Source organism: Hyla sarda, chromosome 2, assembly GCF_029499605.1.
Source record: "Hyla sarda isolate aHylSar1 chromosome 2, aHylSar1.hap1, whole genome shotgun sequence".
In the NCBI taxonomy this organism is placed as follows: Eukaryota; Metazoa; Chordata; class Amphibia; order Anura; family Hylidae; genus Hyla; species Hyla sarda.
Window position 1 is genome coordinate 96,082,651 of NC_079190.1, and position 20,585 is coordinate 96,103,235.

Sequence of the window (20,585 nt, forward strand, 5' to 3'; positions counted from 1 at the left end):
CCTTGTGCTAAACATCCAAAAATTTAAGGCCCAAGCCCAGAAGCATCAGTAAGCCAAGTAATTCCTGAAAGACACAGAAGCAGGCGTCAGCAGTACACTCGAGGGTTTAATAACCCCTTACATTGAAAGATCAATGTTGAAATGTCTATTAAGCATGTATTTAGCTTGTGCTAAACATCCAAAAATGTAAGGCCCAAGCCCAGAAGCATCAGTAAGCCAAGTAATCCCATCGCTTTTAGAATCACTGCAGCAGAGCGGCACAATGACAGAGCCTGGAGGTGGCATCAGTATGAGGAGACCATATAGTGGCTGAATGACACAGCGTGGAGGTGTTTGCAGAATGAGGAGACCATATAGTGGCTGAATGACAGAGCCTGGAGGTGGCATCAGTATGAGGAGACCATGTAGTGGCTGAATGACACAGCGTGGAGGTGTTGGCAGCAGGAGGAGACCATATAGTGGCTGAATGACACAGCTTGGATGAGGTTGAAGCATGAGGAGACCATATAGTGGCTGAATGACAGAGTGTGGAGCTCGTGCTAAACATCCAAAAATTTAAGGCCCAAGCCCAGAAGCATCAATAAGCCAAGTAGTTCCTGAAACACACAGTCAGGAGCAGGCATCAGCAGTACACCAGAGGGTTTCATAACCCCTTACATTGAAAGATCAATGTTGAAATGTCTATTAAGCATGTATTTAGCTCGTGCTAAACATCCAAAAATATAAGGCCCAAGCCCAGAAGCTTCAGTAAGCCAAGTAATACCTGAAAGACACAGGAGCAGGCATCAGCAGTACACCAGAAGGTTTCATAACCCCTTACATTGAAAGATCAATCTTAAAATCTCAATTAAGCATTTATGTTAGCTAGTGCTACCAGAACATATTTGGAGTTAATATCCCAGTCCCAGTAGCACCAGAAAATGATATATTGGCTGAATGACACAGCCTGGAGGTGGGGAAAGCATAAGGAGACCATGTAGTGTCTGAATGGTACAGCCTGAAGGTGGCTGAAGCATGAGGAGACCATTGAAATACAAGAATTTTAAATAGAAATCTAAGATTTTGAAATTGAGGATTTTGAAATGGAACTTTTAACTCCCAAGTTTTAGTGGCCCGGGCCCTGGCGTGTGGGCACAAAGGACTTAATCTAACAAGGAGTCCCATGTCACATGTCAGCACAATGACAGAGCCTGGAGGTGGCATCAGTAGGAGGAGACCATATAGTATCTGAATGGCACAGCCTGGAGTTGGCTGAAACATGAGGAGACCCCAGGGCTTCACAAAAATTGTCAGAATACCACCTGACATTCAAAATAATAAAATGATAGATACGTTCTCTGAAGAAAAGGATCCTTAATTAGATGACAATATGAGTATTGTGTGTTCCAGTGACATTAGCTCATCGGATGAACAGAAAAACATGATACAACTTAATTCTGCAACTGAAGAACCACAACAAACAATGAACGACTTAAAGCCTACTGGAACAGAGGAACTTCAAAATGGTAAATCTACCACCTGGGATAGTCAGTCAATTCCAACAGCCGGTGGTCAGTCTCCACAGTTCCCTGTTTCTGCTAGTCCTTGGCAATATTCCTTTTACTACTGGTCTGGTATCAACATGGCAATAATGCTGGGAGAGTAACTCAAGTATAGCCACATGTTTCCTACAGTACATAGTCAATATATGGAGATCATATAGTGGCTGAATGACACAGCCTGGAGATGGCTGAAGCATGAGGAGACCATATAGTGACTGAATGGCACAGCCTGGAGTTGGCGGCAGATGAGGAGACAATAGGGCCTCACAATCTCTCAGAATAAAAAATGAATTTTGAAATTTCCATTGAAGATGTATGGTACCTAGTGCTACCATAAACATATATAGGCAATGTCCTAGGCCCAGCAGCATCACTAAACCATGTAGTTGCTGAATGACACAGACAGGAGCAGTCAGCAGCAGGAGTGCACAAGAGGGTTTCATAACTCCTAAGATTGAAAGATCAATCTTGAAATCTCAATTAAGCATGTATGTAAGCAAGTGCTAACATCCAAAAATTTAAGGCCCAAGACCCAGCAGCATCACTAAGCCAAGTAGTTCCTGAAACACACAGCCTGGAGCAGGCATCAGCATGAGTTTACAGGAGAGCTTCACAACCCCTAACATTATGTTAACGTTGAAATCTGTATAGAAGATGCATGTTAGCTAATGATAACATCAAAAAATTTTAGGCACAGGGCCAGCAGCATCACTAAACCATATAGTTGCTGAAACACACAGCCTGGATCAGGCAGCAGCAGAAGTACACAAGAGAGCTTAATAACCCCTAACATTAAAAGATGAATATAAAAATCTGTATAGAATGTGTATGTTAGCTAGTGCTAACATCCAAAAAAATGTAGGCACAGGCCTAGCAGCATCAGTAAACCAAGTAGTTCCTGAAACACACAGCCTGGATCAGGCAGCAGGACGTGTACATAAGAGGGCTTCACAACCCCTAACATTAAAAGATCAATGTTGAAATCTTTATTTAGCATGTATGTTTGCCAGTGCTACCATAAAAATTGCAGGTATTATCCAATACAGTCCCAGCAGCATCAGAAAACAATATATTGGCTGAATGACAGAGCCTCCAGTCACTCACTTGCTTTAATTCATTTGTTCTCACTCACTCATTCACTCTCACTCACTCTCTCACTCACTCACTTAGTCAGTCTCTCTCTCTCTCTTTTTTTTTTATATATATATTTTTTTTCGTCTTCTTCTTCTTCAGACCCTATCATAGCACTAATGCCTATCCAATACCACCAGCAGATGGAGACACTCCATTGCAACATTGGTTGTGAGCAGCAGTTTCTAAAAACAAATGCCTCATGGCGGATTTCCCATCCATCAATGGATGGTAAATTTTGTTTTTATCATTCACTGACCACAGAAGCCAATGCATGGTCAAGCAACAGCCATGACGCACCCTTGTGTATAGGCATGAGACCCTCACGTCATTTAACAGGATTCAGCACCACCCACAAGACAGCTACCTGTCATGTCATCAATCAGTGTGTAAACATGGTCATTAAAACGCTAAATGAATAGACGTTCATAAACCAGTCAGTGCAACTCATCATTTTGGTCTCCAATTCTCAAACTCAAATTCTCACCCACAGAGGATTAAATGAGAATCTTTCTTGTTTAACACTGGAATGGGGTGGTACACTGTACACTACCCGAAGATACTGCCACATCGGGTCAATGCATAGGGCGACGGAAGCAAGCTTCCAAATCAGCTCCCGTTCTCAAAAATCCATTTAATTTATGGTCCCCAGATAGGGAACGTATCAGATATTAAAGTGATAAGAACAGATTTTTGATTGAATATACCTTTACTACCAATCAAATGTGAATCACATACATAATAAATAATACATTCTCCATAACAGATGTTTTATATACCATATTTTTCGTTATATAAGACGCTCCGGCATATAAGACACACCCAATTTTAAAGGAGGAAAATCTAGAAAATTAAAGATTCTGAACCAAATACTGTAGTAAAATATTTTATATCAGTATAGTTCCCCCACAATAGTTGGCAGTATAGTTCCCCCACAATAGTTGGCAGTATAGTTCCCCCACAATGGCAGGCAGCTCCCCCCCCCCCCCCACAATGGTTGGCAGTATAGTTCCCCCACAATAGTTGGCAGTATAGTTCCCCCACAATGGTAGGCAGCTCCCCCCTCCCCCACAATGGTTGACAGTATAGTTCCCCCTCAATAGCTGGTAGTATAGTTCCCCCACAATGGTAGGCAGCTCTCCCCCCCCCACCCACAATGGTTGGCAGTATAGTTCCCTCACAATAGTTGGCAGTATAGTTCCCCCACAATGGTAGGCAGCTCCCCCCACAATAGTTGGCAGTATAGTTCCCCCACAATGGTAGGCAGCTCCCCCCACAGACATACAGCTTCCAGCCATATACAGTGTACAGCTGGAGGCTGTATGTCTGTATACTGCCCCCCACAGTGTTCCGGTCACCGCTCCTCTGGCCCGGTGTCACAATCTACTGCTATGGCCTATGGACCATAGCAGTAGGTGCCGGGACCGGAGGAGCGGTGACCAAAACACTGAAGATTACGTGCCGCCGGTCACTCACCAGGCCCCGGCCAGCGCGCGTCTTCCTCCGGTCCTCCTGCGCCTCTATGGTTGTACGCACGGGACGTCACTGAGGTCCTGTGCGTACAACTATAGAGAGGCGGAGGATCGCAGGAAGACCGCAGGAGGACCGCAGGAGGACGCGCATCGGCCGGGGAATGGTTAGTGACCCGCAGACATCCTTATGTCCCGAAAAGATTTTTCGGGACACAGGGATGTCCGGCATAGGAAAACCTATGATTATCTGCCCGGGCCGGCTCCTGTGTGCGGCTGCAGGCGGGGGCTGGCCAGAGCAGGTAAAAACTAATTCATGTATACTAAAAACCAGGGTGCCTCCAGCTGTTGTGAAACTACAACTACCAGCATGCCCGGGCAGCCTTTGCCGGTCCGGGCATGCTGGGAGTTGTAGTTTCACAACAGCTGGAGGCACCCTGGTTTTTAGTATACAGTTATTAGTAATTCACTTGCCCGGCGCCCGGAACTGTTTGTTCCAGGCGTAGGGCAATAAACATAGCCGGTGTGGGGTGAAAAATTTACCGGCGGTCATGAGGCTGCTGAGGGCGGGGAGCGGGTAGTCAGCGCTGTACCGCACCGCCGCAGCCTCTGTACTTACCGCTGACTTCCTGCTCTCGCCTGCAGCAGCCTCGGGCGTATATTCGCTGTATAAGACGCACCAACTTCCCCCCCCCCCCCCCCCGTTTTGGGGAAGAAAAAGTGCGTCTTATACGGCGAAAAATACGGTATATATTTATATATAAACACACACACGTTATTTTATTAAATAGTTGAGGTATGCGCTCACAAGTCACCCAAGTGCAAGTATTCACACACAAAAAAAACATGCCTGAGGATGCGATTTATCACAAGTCCTTTTTTTTTTACACTTGATCTAAGCCAAAAGGCCCAGAGGGGATAAACGGGAAGGGGGTGGAACCAACCATGTCCCCTTCATGAGCACTCACATTACTCATAGGAATGGAAGGAAGGCTGGCAGACTGTCAGCCTCCCATACACTCTCTGGGTGGGTGGCAGTCAGCCACCCATACATACATACAGCACAGGCTAAACCCATACCATCACTTGAAAGAAGGACAGGAGCCCATTGCACTCTGATGGAGCATTTAGCAATGCAATCCATTGCCTGCCTTTTGCCAGAACCCCCATCACTCCTCCTCTTGTATATAAGACAATGTTTAAGATCTGCACATGAAAACAACACGCCTACCTTTGTTGCACATAGCTGCCTCCCTGGCTCTAGTTACCACACTGGCTGTAGCTGCGTCCCTCTGGCTGTTCCGACATGTTATAACACCAACTTTAACGATAAACTGAAAATGAACAGTATAAACCTGCATCATTTTGGACTGGTATTTGCTGAATGCGGGTAATCTGACAACCGATGGTGGTGCCGCTGGTGATTCTGGCCTTCTTGGAATCTGTTGGGCTTATGTGTTAGCTCACACATCACCTGGGTTGCCATGGTAACTAACACAACATGGTCATCTACAGTTTACACCTAGCCAAAGCAGTGGCATTGAATGGCATTTTAAAAGTACTAAGGGTCCTGGTGAAATAATCCTCCCATGAGGACCAGCCTCAACAGCTTCCTAAATTGCACTCATGTCTGCAACTCCATATACATTTTTTTTTCTTCATGCTTCTTTCTTCATCCTTTTTTCTTTCTGACATTCAGACTTTCATTCATTCGTTCTCACTCACTCACTTGCTTTAATTCATTTGTTCTCACTCACTCAATTGCTCACTCAATCACTCACTCATTCACTCTCTCACTCACTCACTCAGTCAGTCTCTCTCTCTTTTTTTTTTTTATATATATATTTTTTTCAGACCCTATCATAGCACTAATGCCTATCCAATACCACCAGCAGATGGAGACACTCCATTGCAACATTGGTTGTGAGCAGCAGTTTCTAAAAACAAATGCCTCATGGCGGATTTCCCATCCATCAGGAGTCCTGAAAGTGACCCTAATCCAAGGAATTTCTGAAACTGGGGACCAGCACCTTAATTATGTTTTGCAGTATCCATGGCAGCACAATGAGAGAGCCTGAAGGTGATAGCATCAGCATGAGGAGATCATAGAGCAGCACAATTATAGAGCCTGGAGGTGGCAGCATCAGCATGAGGAGACCATACAGCAGCACAATTATAGAGCCTGGAGGTGGCAGCATCAGCATGAGGAGACCATAGAGCAGCACAATTAGAGAGCCTGGAGGTGGCAGCATCAGCAGGAGGAGACCATATGGCGTCACAATGACAGTGCCTGAAGGTGGTAGCATCAGCATGAGGAGACCATATGGTGGCACAATAACAGAGCGTGGAGGGGGTAGCATTAGCATGAGGAGACCATAGAGCAGCAGAATGAGAGAGCCTGGAGGTGGCAGTAACAGCATGAGGAGACCATATTGCGGAACAATGACAGAGCCTGGAGGTGATAGCAATAGCATGAGGAGACCATAGAGCAGTACAATGACCGATCCTGGAGGTGGCAGCAGCAGCATGAGGGCCATGCTAACTGAGGGTTGAGTGTGAGGAATGTCACTTGAGATTAAGTGGATGACCGACTGAACTGATCAATCATGGCTGCTGGGTTGCTGGTCGCGACACGACTGCTAGCTGACACTGGGAGCTCAGACCTCTCGCTGCGACTCAGGCTGGCACACACTCCTACTCTGCTGCGACGTCTGCCTGCGCCTGATGAATTTAGGCCTCTGACACTCCTCTGTGCACATCCTGCCAATACTCCTCCTGACATACTTTTTGCGTATATGAGGGGAGTACAATACGCTTCACTACACTTAAAACAGTATTTGTCTAGAACAGCAGCAGGTGTGTACTATTGGCTGTACTATTGGCTGTCCTTTCACAGTATCTAGGCCCTTCACAGATTAACAAGTACAAAATAGTACACTATTTGTAGGTATGTAGGTATGCGGTATGCACTGATGAGGGCAGAAAATGCGCTACAATACACATTAAAAACTCTGTATTTTTGTAAAACACCAGCCAGTGAGTACTATTGCTTGGACTTTCAAAGTATGTAGGCCCTTGACAGATTAACAGGTACAATATAGTACACTACTTAGATGTAGGTATTGGTATGCACGTATGAGGGCAAAAAAATGTGCTACAATAAACTTGGAAAATGTATTTTCATAAAACAACAGCCAGTGATTAGTTTTCCATGGTCTTTCACTGTATGTAGGCTTGATACAGATTAACAGGTACAAAACAGTGCACTACTTAGATGTAGGTATGTGGTTTGCACGTATGAGGGCAAAAAAAATGCGCTACAGTATACTTGAAAAACGTATTTTCATGAACCAACAGCCAGTGATTAGTTTTCCCTGGCCTTTCACTGTTACGCCGAGCACTCCGGGTCCCTGCTCCTCCCCGAAGCGCTCACGGCGTTTCTCTCCCTGCAGCGCCCCGGTCAGACACGCTGACCGGGAGAGCTGCACTGACATTGCCGGCGGGGATGCGATTCGCATAGCGGGACGCGCCCGCCCGCGAATCGCGTCCCAAGTCACTTACCTGTCCCGGTCCCTGACTGTCATGCTCTGGCGCGCGCGGCTCCGCTCTCTAGGATTTAAAGGGCCAGTGCACCAATGATGGTGCCTGGCCCAATCACCCTGATTAGCTTGCACTTGTTCCTTGCCTACTTATACCTCACTTCCCCTGCACTCCCTTGCCGGATCTTGTTGCCTTGTGCCTTGAGAAAGCTTTACTGTGTTACCCATACTGTGTTCCAGACCTCCTGCTATCCCACCTTTGACTACGAACCTTGCCGCCTGTCCCGACCTTCTGCTACGTCTGACCTTGCTCTTGTCTACTCCCTTGTACCGCACTTATCTCAGCAGTCAGAGAGGTTGAGCCGTTGCCAGTGGATACGACCTGGTTGCTACCGCCGCTGCAAGACCATCCCGCTTTGCGGCGGGCTCTGGTGAATACCAGTAGCAACTTAGAACCGGTCCACCGACACGGTCCACGCCAATCCCTCTCTGGCACAGAGGATCCACCTCCAGCCTGCCGAATCGTGACATTCACTGTATGTAGGCTTTTTACAGATTAACAGGTACAAAAAAGTACACTACTTAGTTGTAGGTATGTGGTTTGCACGAATGAGGGCAAAAAAAGGCACTACAGTACACTTGAAAAGTTAAACAGATTTGTAAATTACTTCTATTAAAAAATCTTTACCCTTCCTGTACATTTTAGCAGCTGTATGCTACTGTCACGATGCCGGCTGGCAGGAGGTGGATCCTCTGTGCCAGAGAGGGATTGGCGTGGACCGTGCTAGTGGACCGGTTCTAAGTCACTACTGGTGTTCACCAGAGCCCGCCGCAAAGCGGGATGGTCTTGCTGCGGCGGTAGTGACCAGGTCGTATCCACTAGCAACGGCTCAACCTCTCTGACTGCTGAAGATAGGCGCGGTACAAGGGAGTAGACAAAAGCAAGGTCGGACGTAGCAGAAGGTCGGGGCAGGCAGCAAGGATCGTAGTCAGGGGCAACGGCAGGAGGTCTGGAACACAGGCTAGGAACACACAAGGGAACGCTTTCACTAGGCACGATGGCAACAAGATCCGGCGAGGGAGTGCAGGGGAAGTGAGGTATACATAGGGAGTGCACAGGTGAACACACTGATTAGAACCACTGCGCCAATCAGCGGCGCAGTGGCCCTTTAAATCGCAGAGACCCGGCGCGCGCGCGCCCTAGGGAGCGGGGCCGCGCGCGCCGGGACAGGACCGACGGAGAGCGAGTCAGGTACGGGAGCCGGGGTGCGCATTGCGAGCGGGCGCCACCCGCATCGCGAATCGCATCCCGGCTGGAGGCGGTATCGCAGCGCACCCGGTCAGTGGATCTGACCGGGGCGCTGCGGGAGCGAGAGTGTAGCGAGCGCTCCGGGGAGGAGCGGGGACCCGGAGCGCTCGGCGTAACAGTACCCCCCCCCCTTGGGTCTCCCCCTCTTCTTGGAGCCTGAGAACCTGAGGACCAGACTTTTATCTAGGATATTGTCCTCAGGTTCCCAGGATCTCTCTTCAGGGCCACAGCCCTCCCAGTCAACCAAAAAGAAGGTTTTTCCTCTGACCTTTTTGGAGGCCAGTATCTCCTTTACAGGAAAGATGTCCGAAGAACCGGAGACAGGAGTGGGAGAGATAAGTTTAGGAGAGAAACGGTTGATGATGAGTGGTTTAAGAAGAGAAACGTGAAAGGCATTAGGAATACGAAGAGAAGGAGGGAGAAGAAGTTTATAAGAGACAGGATTAATCTGGCACAAAATTTTGAAAGGACCAAGATAGCGTGGTCCCAATTTGTAGCTGGGAACACGGAAGCGGACATATTTAGCGGAGAGCCATACCTTGTCTCCGGGAGAAAAAATGGGGGGAGCTCTTCTTTTCTTATCAGCAAACTTCTTCATGCGTGATGAAGCCTGTAAGAGAGAATTTTGGGTCTCTTTTCATATGGTGGAAAGATCACGAGTTATTTCATCCACAGCGGGCAAACCAGAGGGCAAGGGAGTAGGGAGGGGGGGAAGAGGGTGACGGCCGTACACCACGAAAAATGGGGATTTGGAAGAAGATTCAGAGACTCTGAAGTTGTACGAGAATTCGGCCCATGGTAGAAGGTCTGCCCAGTCATCCTGGCGGGAAGAAACAAAATGACGTAAATAATCACCCAGGACTTGGTTAATTCTTTCTACTTGCCCATTGGATTGAGGATGATAAGCAGAAGAAAAGTTCAATTTAATCTTGAGTTGTTTACAGAGAGCCCTCCAGAATTTTGACACGAATTGGACGCCTCTATCCGAGACGATCTGCGTGGGCAACCCGTGAAGACGAAAAATGTGTACAAAAAATTGTTTTGCCAACTGAGGCGCTGAAGGAAGACCAGGAAGAGGAATAAAATGTGCCATCTTGGAAAATCGATCAACGACCACCCAAACAACAGTGTTGCCACGGGATGGGGGTAAGTCTGTAATAAAGTCCATACCAATCAGAGACCAAGGCTGTTCGGGAACAGGCAGAGGATGAAGAAGACCAGCGGGCTTCTGGCGAGGAGTTTTATCCCGGGCACAGACAGTGCAGGCCCGCACAAAATCAACAACATCCGTCTCCAGAGTCGGCCACCAATAGAAACGAGAGATGAGTTGCACGGATTTCTTGATGCCCGCATGGCCTGCGAGATGGGAGGAGTGACCCCATTTGAGGATTCCGAGGCGTTGGCGTGGAGAGACGAAGGTCTTCCCTGGAGGAGTTTGCCTGATGGAGGCTGGAGAAGTGGAGATCAGGCAATCCGGAGGAATAATGTGTTGCGGAGAGAGCTCTACTTCCGAGGCCTCCGAGGAACGAGAGAGAGCATCGGCCCTAATGTTCTTATCGGCAGGGCGAAAGTGAATTTCAAAATTGAACCGGGCAAAGAACAGAGACCACCTGGCCTGGCGAGGATTCAGCCGTTGGGCAGACTGGAGATAGGAGAGATTCTTGTGATCGGTGTAAATAATAATTGGAAATTTTGATCCCTCCAGCAGATGCCTCCATTCCTCAAGTGCTAATTTAATGGCCAGAAGCTCTCGATCCCCGATGGAGTAGTTCCTCTCCGCCGGAGAGAAGGTCCTAGAAAAAAAACCACAAGTAACAGCATGCCCGGAAGAATTTTTTTGTAGAAGGACCGCTCCAGCTCCTACTGAGGAGGCATCAACCTCCAATAGGAAGGGTTTAGATGGGTCAGGTCTGGAGAGCACGGGAGCAGAAGAAAAGGCAGACTTGAGCCGTTTAAAGGCGTCTTCCGCTTGAGGAGGCCATGACTTAGGATTGGCATTCTTCTTGGTTAAAGCCACGATAGGAGCCACAATGGTGGAAAAAAGTGGAATAAATTGTCTGTAATAATTGGCGAACCCCAAAAAACGTTGGATAGCACGGAGTCCGGAGGGGCGTGGCCAATCTAAGACGGCAGAGAGTTTGTCTGGATCCATTTGTAGTCCCTGGCCAGAGACCAAGTATCCTAGGAAAGGAAGAGATTGACATTCAAACAGACATTTCTCCATTTTGGCATAAAGTTGATTGTCACGAAGTCTCTGAAGAACCATGCGGACATGCTGGCGGTGTTCTTCTAGGTTGGCAGAAAAAATCTGAATATCGTCCAGATACACAACAACACAGGAATATAAGAGATCACAAAAAATTTGATGAGAGAGGCCAAAATAAAGTTTCCTGCAGATCCGGAATCCAAGAAGGCCTTAGTGGAGAAGGAGAAGGTAGAGGCAGATATCCGCACAGGCACAGTAAGACGTGGAGAAGCAGAGTTGACATCAAGGACTGTTTCACCTTTGTGCGGAGTCAGCGTACGTCTTTCCAGGCGGGGAGGACGGATAGGACAATCCTTCAGGAAGTGTTCGGTACCGGCACAGTACAGGCAGAGATTCTCCATGCGGCGTCGTGTCCTCTCTTGACGTGTCAGGCGAGACCGGTCAACTTGCATAGCCTCCACGGCGGGAGGCACAGGAACGGATTGCAGAGGACCAGAGGAGAGAGGAGCCGGGGAGAAAAAACGCCTCGTGCGAACAAAGTCCATATCCTGGCGGAGCTCCTGACGCCTTTCGGAAAAACGCATGTCAATGCGAGTGGCTAGATGAATGAGTTCATGTAGGTTAGCAGGAATTTCTCGTGCGGCCAGAACATCTTTAATGTTGCTGGATAGGCCTTTTTTAAAGGTCGCGCAGAGGGCCTCATTATTCCAGGAAAGTTCTGAAGCAAGAGTACGGAATTGCACGGCGTACTCGCCAACGGAAGAATTACCCTGGACCAGGTTCAGCAGGGCAGTCTCAGCAGAAGAGGCTCGGGCAGGTTCCTCAAAGACACTTTGAATTTCCGAGAGGAAGGAGTGTACAGAGGCAGTGACGGGGTCATTGCGGTCCCAGAGCGGTGTGGCCCATGACAGAGCTTTTCCAGACAGAAGGCTGACTACGAAAGCCACCTTAGACCTTTCAGTAGGAAACTGGTCCGACATCATCTCCAAGTGCAGGGAACATTGTGAAAGAAAGCCACGGCAAAACTTAGAGTCCCCATCAAATTTATCCGGCAAGGATAGTCGTAGGCCTGAGGCGGCCACTCGCTGCGGAGGAGGTGCAGGAGCTGGCGGAGGAGATGATTGCTGAAGCTGTGGTAGTAGCTGCTGTAGCATCACGGTCAGTTGAGACAGCTGGTGGCCTTGTTGCGCTATCTGTTGTGACTGCTGGGCGACCACCGTGGTGAGGTCGGCGACAACTGGCAGAGGAACTTCAGCGGGATCCATGGCCGGATCTACTGTCACGATGCCGGCTGGCAGGAGGTGGATCCTCTGTGCCAGAGAGGGATTGGCGTGGACCGTGCTAGTGGACCGGTTCTAAGTCACTACTGGTGTTCACCAGAGCCCGCCGCAAAGCGGGATGGTCTTGCTGCGGCGGTAGTGACCAGGTCGTATCCACTAGCAACGGCTCAACCTCTCTGACTGCTGAAGATAGGCGCGGTACAAGGGAGTAGACAAAAGCAAGGTCGGACGTAGCAGAAGGTCGGGGCAGGCAGCAAGGATCGTAGTCAGGGGCAACGGCAGGAGGTCTGGAACACAGGCTAGGAACACACAAGGGAACGCTTTCACTAGGCACGATGGCAACAAGATCCGGCGAGGGAGTGCAGGGGAAGTGAGGTATACATAGGGAGTGCACAGGTGAACACACTGATTAGAACCACTGCGCCAATCAGCGGCGCAGTGGCCCTTTAAATCGCAGAGACCCGGCGCGCGCGCGCCCTAGGGAGCGGGGCCGCGCGCGCCGGGACAGGACCGACGGAGAGCGAGTCAGGTACGGGAGCCGGGGTGCGCATCGCGAGCGGGCGCCACCCGCATCGCGAATCGCATCCCGGCTGGAGGCGGTATCGCAGCGCACCCGGTCAGTGGATCTGACCGGGGCGCTGCGGGAGCGAGAGTGTAGCGAGCGCTCCGGGGAGGAGCGGGGACCCGGAGCGCTCGGCGTAACAGCTACATAAGAAATTCAGTTTTTTTCAATTTCTTTTTTGTCTTGTCCACAGTGCTCTCTGCTGACACCTGATGTTCGTATCAGGAACTGTCCAGAGCAGGAGAAAATCCCCATAGCAAACACCTAGGCTGCTCTAGACAGTTGCTGATACGGGCATCAGGTGTCAGCAGAGAGCACTGTGGACAAGACAAAAAAGAAATTAAAAAACAACAGAATTTCTTATGTAGCATACAGTTGCTAAAAAGTACAGGAAGGGTAAAGATTTTTTATTAGAAGTTATTTACAAATCTGTTTAACTTTCTGGCACCAGTTGACTTATACATTTTTTTTTCCACCGGAGTACCCCTTTAAGTCACCAGAGATCATAGAGGGAATACAGAAAATAGAAAGCTAGGTAACAGTAGGGAGATCAATACATAGATTTTTTAGAAGAATCTATTTTGTGTAGTATTTGGGGAGTACACATTTCACAGTATGATTTTCCCTCTAGGGCTCTTTGTAGAATCATGTATTGGCCACTGAGGTCCAGTTGAGAGGAGGTTATTTGCAAAAGACATTGATCTAGAAAGTAGAATAGCTACACTCTCTTTCTTTACTCTGTACAAGGTCAAAGTTGAAAGAGTAGGATTTCTTAAAATGGTTTTCCTGAAGAAACGCTACTTCTGCTTTAACCCCTTGGGGACGGAGGGTTTTTCCATTTTTGCACTTTTGTTTTTTCCTCCTTACCTTTTAAAAATCATAACCCTTCAATTTTGCACCTAAAAATCCATATAATGGCTTATTTTTTGCGCCACCAATTCTACTTTGTAATGACGTCAGTCATTTTATCCCCAAAAAATCAATGTGCGACAAAATTGAAGAAAAATGCAATTTTGTAACTTTTGGGGGCTTCCGTTTCTACACAGTACATTTATCGGTAAAAATTACACCTTTTCTTTATTCTGTAGGTCCATACGATTACAATGATACCCAACTTATATAGGTTTGATTTTGTCGTACTTCTGGAAAAAATCATAACTACATGCAGGAAAATGTACACGTTTAAAATTGTCATATTCTGACCCCTATAACTTTTTTTATTTTTCTGTGTACAGGTCGGTATGAGGGCTCATTTTTTGCGGCGTGATCTGAAGTTTTTAGCAATACCATATTTGTATTGATAAGACTTTGCTAGGTGCCGGGCCTGACCCGCTATGACGGTTATAGACAGGGAGTGGGCGGAGGGCGTACATGTACACCCTCCATCCCCGACAGGTTAAAGGGGTACTCCGGTGGAAAACTTTTTTTTTTTAAATCAACTGATGCCAGAAAGTTAAACAGATTTGTAAATTAGTTTGATTCAATAATCTTAATCCTTCCAGTACTTATTAGCAGCTGTACACTACAGAGGAAATTCTTTTCTTTTGGGGATTCTTTTCTGTCACAACCACAGTGCTCTCTGCTGACACCTCTGTCCATGTCAGGAACTGTCCAGATCAGGAGAGGTTTGCTATGGGGATTTGCTCCTGCTCTGGACAGTTCCTAAAATAGACAGAGGTGTCATTCTTTTCTTTCCCAAAAGAAAATAATTTCCTCTGTAGCATACAGCCTCTAATAATTACTGGAAGGATTAAGAATTTTTAATAAAAGTAATTTACAAATCTGTTAAATTTTCTGGCACCAGTTGATTTAAAAAAAAAAAAAAAAGTTTTCCACCGGAGTACCCCTTTAAAGAAGAAATTCAGTGGTAGACAACTTATCCCCTTACCGCAGCATAGGGGATAAGTGTCTGATCATGGGGGGGCGACTGCTGAGACCCCCCGCGATCTCCTGCACGGGGCCCTGGCTCAGCCCAAGCTCTGCGTCACTAGGTTGACTGTCGTACACAGCACCGACATAGGTGGAAACACGACTCCTTCATTCATATCTATGGGAGAGGAGGAGACACAGCTTTCGCATGTCTCCGTCTCTCCCATAGAAATGAATAGAAGGAGCGTGTTTCGACCAGTGTTAGTGCTGGGTGCAAAACGTCACTTCCGGAAGCAGAGCCAGGGCTCTTCTTTAAAGACTTTCAGCATGTTGAGTGCCAAACTTCTCTTTAAATTGCATTACAGAACTGAGGCTTTTAGCACTTAATATGACACAATGGATCAAAGTGGATATGTAGTTGTATTGCAAATAGCTGATGAAAACTCACCAAAGAGTAAGCGTCACATAAGAGGTTTGTTGCTTGATGGTTGAAAGAATAGGACTGCCAGATGCCACCTGGTAGGTGTAGGGTATTGGTTTAATATGATTCCTATAGTGTTGTTGCACATTAGAAAAGGTAATGTCAAGAATGCAAGTCAAAGACAAATTGCAAAAAAAGACAAAAAAAACCTGTAACACATAAAAATGTCTGGCAACATAACCCTGTTTTGTAAAACCTTAATGAGGAATAGAACACTAACAGAACAAAAGTATTTAAAATAACTCCTTATATGTACTTGGTACTTCTTTAAAAAAAATCTGGCCACCCAGCGGCAAAAATCTGGGCACGCCAGCGGCACTGGCTTCTTCCGGGGCGCCCCGGAAGAAGCCAGTGCCGCTGGCGAAACGTCGGACTGTAAAGGCTCATTCCTCACTTCTCTTGTAAACCACTGGGTATTTATATACATTATTATATCGTCTTTTTTACTATATATGTAATTATTATATGCACTTGCACTTATATTATGTAAATCTCCATTCTTGTCATGTTATGAGCCTCTACTAATGGTCCAGTGTCATGCTGGTTTAAATCTCTTTTGACTCCTGCTCTCAGGAACTATGTCATCTATTTTTAAATGGATTTTGTTTTCTTCAATAAAGTTAAATATTTTGTGAACCCTGGCAAACGCTTTTTTCTTGTTATATTATAGCTCTCACTATACATGACTACATCTTCTCTCCTTTTAATCTGTTGTGATTGTTGAAGAACTGAATAACTGATTGTCACAGCGGTTTCATAAGTCACTGAAATTTATCTGATCTCAGCCATGCATGCCATATTGGAAGTTTTTATAAGGTCATCAATAATTGCCGTCTTTTTCTTAATGGCCCCTGGGCTACATAAAGCATTTTAATAGGATAGACTCTAAAGCTTCAAGTACTGAAGTGCACATGCTGATTAATGACAGTTCCATGGGGAGCGGCAACAGGTTAAGTCTTTATGCATTGAGTTATGCGCACAGCGTTAGGCACTGAATCTTCATCCTGCCAATGAAGGTGGGCAAAATTACGAATGCAGGATCAAAGGACTGCATAATGTGATTCCTGTGAGAGGCTCACACAGTAGAAGATTACACGAATGGAGGTTGTCCAGGATAATAAATAAGCATTTTTTGTTTGTTTTTTTAAGAAACAATTGCCATTGATTTTTATCCAGCCATACATAAAAATAAGATTGCATGATAGCCGTTCAAATAGAAGGCCATCAAGGTGCATGGATCAAGCCTTTCAGAGCCTCTATAATACACTGTGGTCCCAATACACAGTGGGCCGGGCTGTCCATGGGGCCATCTATCTTATTATTATTATTTCTTTAATAAAACAATTGCGGCCACTCTGTGCCCCCAATAAGGCCTCCCTCTCTGGTCACGCAGAAGGGGGCCTCCATCTGTGCCGGTCCCTTGGCCCCAAGTACATTAAGCCGGGGCAGGGACACTGCTAAGAGTAGCAGACGTCCATGCACAGGCACGCCCCTGATGAAGCTGTGGGGGGGGGGGGGGGGAGCTGGACAGAAGGATGCGCAAAGTTGGAGGAGTCTGGGGTTGGGGGAAAAATGTAGAGAAGAATAGAGGGGTCTGGGAGGGACACAGAGGAATGTCGAGGAGAAGATAGAAGGGTCTGGGGGGTACAGGAGTGTAGATGACAAGAGGACAGAGGGGATTGGGGGGGAAGGAAGAAAAGTGTGGAGAAGAACAGAGGGGTCTGGGGGGGACTTGGGGTTCGTCCACACTATGGACATTCCACCGGTGGAATTATGCTTGCACTGTTCATTGTTTTCAATGGGATTTTGCTGCACTGTTCATTGTTTTCAATGGAATTCTGCTTGCACTGTTCATTGTTTTCAATGGAATTCTGCTTGCACTGTTCATTGTTTTCAATGGAATTCTGCTTGCACTGTTCATTGTTTTCAATGGGATTCTGCTGCACTGTTCCTTGTTTTAAATGGGATTCTGCTGCACTGTTCACTCTTTGGGTCGAATTCCACCAGACTGCATGCCCGCCAGTGCCTGCTGCTAGTGGACATTCCGTTGGCTGAATGTCCGCAGTGTGGAAAAGCCCCTGGGGGTCTGAAGGAGAAGGGGAAAGATGGGTCTGGAGGTTCTTAGGGGTCTGGGGGAGGTAAGTACAGGGGTGGAATTTTGCCAAACAGACTATACAGTGTGTGGCAGTGTTATTTTCAGCGGGACAAAGAAGAGAGTCAAAGAGAGATTGCACTCACCATCCACAGATTTTATTCACTGGAGTACAGGCATGTATGGCGGAGGCAGGGGCACAACGGAACAAGTTGGTTTGTGCTAGTATGCGCTTCTTCTGGCCGGTGTTTATTTTGAGGGGGCATGATGTCTGACAGAGTCACTGTGTGTGGCAGGGTTATAATATTTATTGTCTTCATAGAGAGGATGAGGATCTGCTGACGAAGGGAGAAGCCAATGATATCCAGGCGTCAGACTCTGCATAGGAAGATGTAGCTGGAACTAAGGTCTGGACCAGATGAAGAAGAAAACAAAAGGAAAGACAACAGGGAAGATCACATGTGAGTCAATGTTATCAGTGAATGGTGAAATTCTTCAAATTTGTATCCATAATCTGAAAACCAATCCTCATCACATCCAGCTGACCCAGGAACTTGTTAGTAAAGGAGTTTCAGAGTTTTCTCTTACAACAAGATGTAGACTTGTGAAGTCCCTGGATACTATCCCATAAAAATAAAAAAAAAACACCTAAAAGGACTCTCGGACTGTGAGAAACAAGATTCTCTGCTCTCATGAAACCAAGATGAAACTTTTGGCTTCAGATCTAAGCAAAAGGCTTCAACAGGCCAAAATGGAAAAAGTCAAAGTGTCTGAATCCTTTTTAAATTCATTGTATACAGTATGTCCACTGGAGTCTTGCTTTTCTGCCACCACAAGGTTGACAGGTTTTGAAATACTGGTCCCACTAGTCTAGCAAATATCAATAATCCTCACTACAAGCCGCTCAGATCACTTGCTTTTCCCATTCTAATTCTGTTTGGCCTAAAAACTCCACAAAAAACACTGTTAGCTTTTTTTCTCTTCCATTATGCAGTTTTTCCCCAAATAGTGTGTATAACCATAGGCGCTTTTATAAGTCATGTGATTTTTTTCATGATATAACTCAAAGATTCCTTTTAAAAGGGGGAGGGGAATCAAGATAAAATATCGTTTTGTTTTTGTTTTGTTTTTTTACTTTTTTTTTTTTCAAAAAAAGCCATAAACAAGGCATTCAGAAAGTTTTTAGACCCATTCACTTTTTTTACATTGTGTTTTTTTATGTTGTTTTTCATAAGTGCTGTACAGCTAATGACTGCGACAGTGCCCCTTTAAATAGTAGCACATAGTGCTTATAAAAGTAATGCCGTGTAGAGATCACATAACTTTCCCCATACATTGTTTAAAGGGGTACTCCGGTGGGAATTTTTTTTTTCAAATCAACTGGTGCCAAAAAGTTAAACAGATTTGTAAATTACTACTATTTAAAAATATTAATCCTTCCAGTACTTATCAGCTGCTCTATACTACAGAGGAAGTTATTTTCTTTTTGAATTTCCTTTCTGTCTGACCACAGTGCTCTCTGCTGACACCTCTGTCCATGTCAGGAACTGTCCAAAGTAGGAGCAAAACACCATAGCAAACCTTTCCTGCTCTGGACAGTTCCTGAAATGGACAGAGGTGTCAGCCGAGAGCACTGTGGTCAGACTGAAAAGAACTCCAGAAAAAAATACAACAGGGGGAGATGAGGGGACACTAATGACTGTGACACATAACTGATCATATAACGTTACATTGTGTGACGTCAAGTTATGTACAGCATCCTGGCTCCTATCTTTCTTGTTGCCCCCTAGATTCTTAACACATTTGTAAAGCTGTGCAATAGTAACTTTTAGGTTTCGGTATGCCTATAGAGTCCTCTGGTCATAAACATGCCTTTTGGTTTCTCACCATTGATAAATGTTATTTGGGAGGAAGTTTGGATTTCTTGGCCATTGGTTTCCATCTCTAGAGCTTATACAATTTAGGATGCTCCAAAATGAACAGCTTGGTTGTGACATATCATTGCATCATGGCTGTAAAGTCTGCAGGTCATAAACGTTCCTCCCAGTTCTCTTTCCCCATTGTTAGAGATTATTTGGGTGAAAGGTTTCGGACTGGCGGCTGTCATAGTACTGGGTTGTCATCTCTAGCCCAATTACTATAGGCTTTGGTGTGCCATTCCACCGACATCAACCACCAAGTTTGTGATACAATCCAGCAGACATGCATGTGTTGTATATTTTAGCAATTTCAAATAAATAAATATCAAGTGAAAAGTGAGGATTAAAACATTTTATCACTACATTCCTTTGAGGGGTTGAAATAGATATAGATATTTTATTTTCATCTTGTGTATGTTGTGAACGCTAGAATTTTCATGCTGTGCTGCCATCTGCTGGTTCTCAATGATTCATGAACCAGATCAGGTAGCACACAGGTTGTTCAGTTTCTTTATACTTTTATTGCTTTTATTTTAGTTTTTAACCTAATTTTACACACTAAGGCCCAGATTTATCAAACTGTGTGAGAGAAAAGTGGAGTGATTTTCTCACAGCAACCAATCACAGCTCATCTTTCACTTTACCAGAGCTCGTTATCTGAGCTGTGATTGGTTTTTGTGGGAAAAATCACTCTATATTTTTTCTCTCACACTGTTTGATAAATCTCCCCCTAAGGCCTTATGTACAAAACTATCTACCTATTAACTCTGTATAACCTCTGAGATGTAAGGTGATGTAATATGGCACCAACGTTTAAGTGTGAGGGGCACTAGTGTACATCTGTTTGCCTTTGCATTCAAATGGATGCACACAGATGAAGCATGTACAGAGGTATATTTTTAGTTTATAGAATAGTTTTGTACATATAGCAGCACTTAATGGTACAGTAGGACATAAGGGCCTGTAAGCAATGTGCATGGGTCTAACTGCAGTCATAAAGCTATCATGGATCCAGCTATATGTTATGAAAATGTTTTTACCAAAATAGACTTTGAGAGAGTCTTTCCTGATTTGAAATAGTGGAACTCTACACTAATAACCAGGGACGTGCACACATAGGGGTAAAAGGGGGCTGGAGCCCCTGCTTTTTTCCTCACCTGCCCCTCTAGTGCCCTCACAAAAGGAGC

At 45.9% G+C, this 20,585-nt stretch overlaps 1 protein-coding gene and 1 non-coding gene across 3 annotated transcripts in view; both read right to left on the reverse strand.

The window, feature by feature from the left end:
* Window positions 1-5,518, reverse strand: part of CDK4 (cyclin dependent kinase 4) — an 87,142-nt gene extending 81,624 nt beyond the window's left edge. The window contains exon 1 of one of the 2 annotated variants that reach the window (XM_056562614.1): window positions 5,497-5,518. The gene's annotated coding sequence lies outside the window, so the exon portion shown is untranslated. Of the gene's footprint in view, window positions 1-5,372 lie in introns of both variants that reach the window. The other variant, XM_056562613.1, reaches the window with a different exon arrangement.
* Window positions 3,205-3,401, reverse strand: LOC130360071 (U2 spliceosomal RNA). The gene has a single exon (XR_008890553.1). It is a non-coding gene; the product is annotated as a U2 spliceosomal RNA (small nuclear RNA).
* Window positions 5,519-20,585: the final 15,067 nt, after the last annotated feature.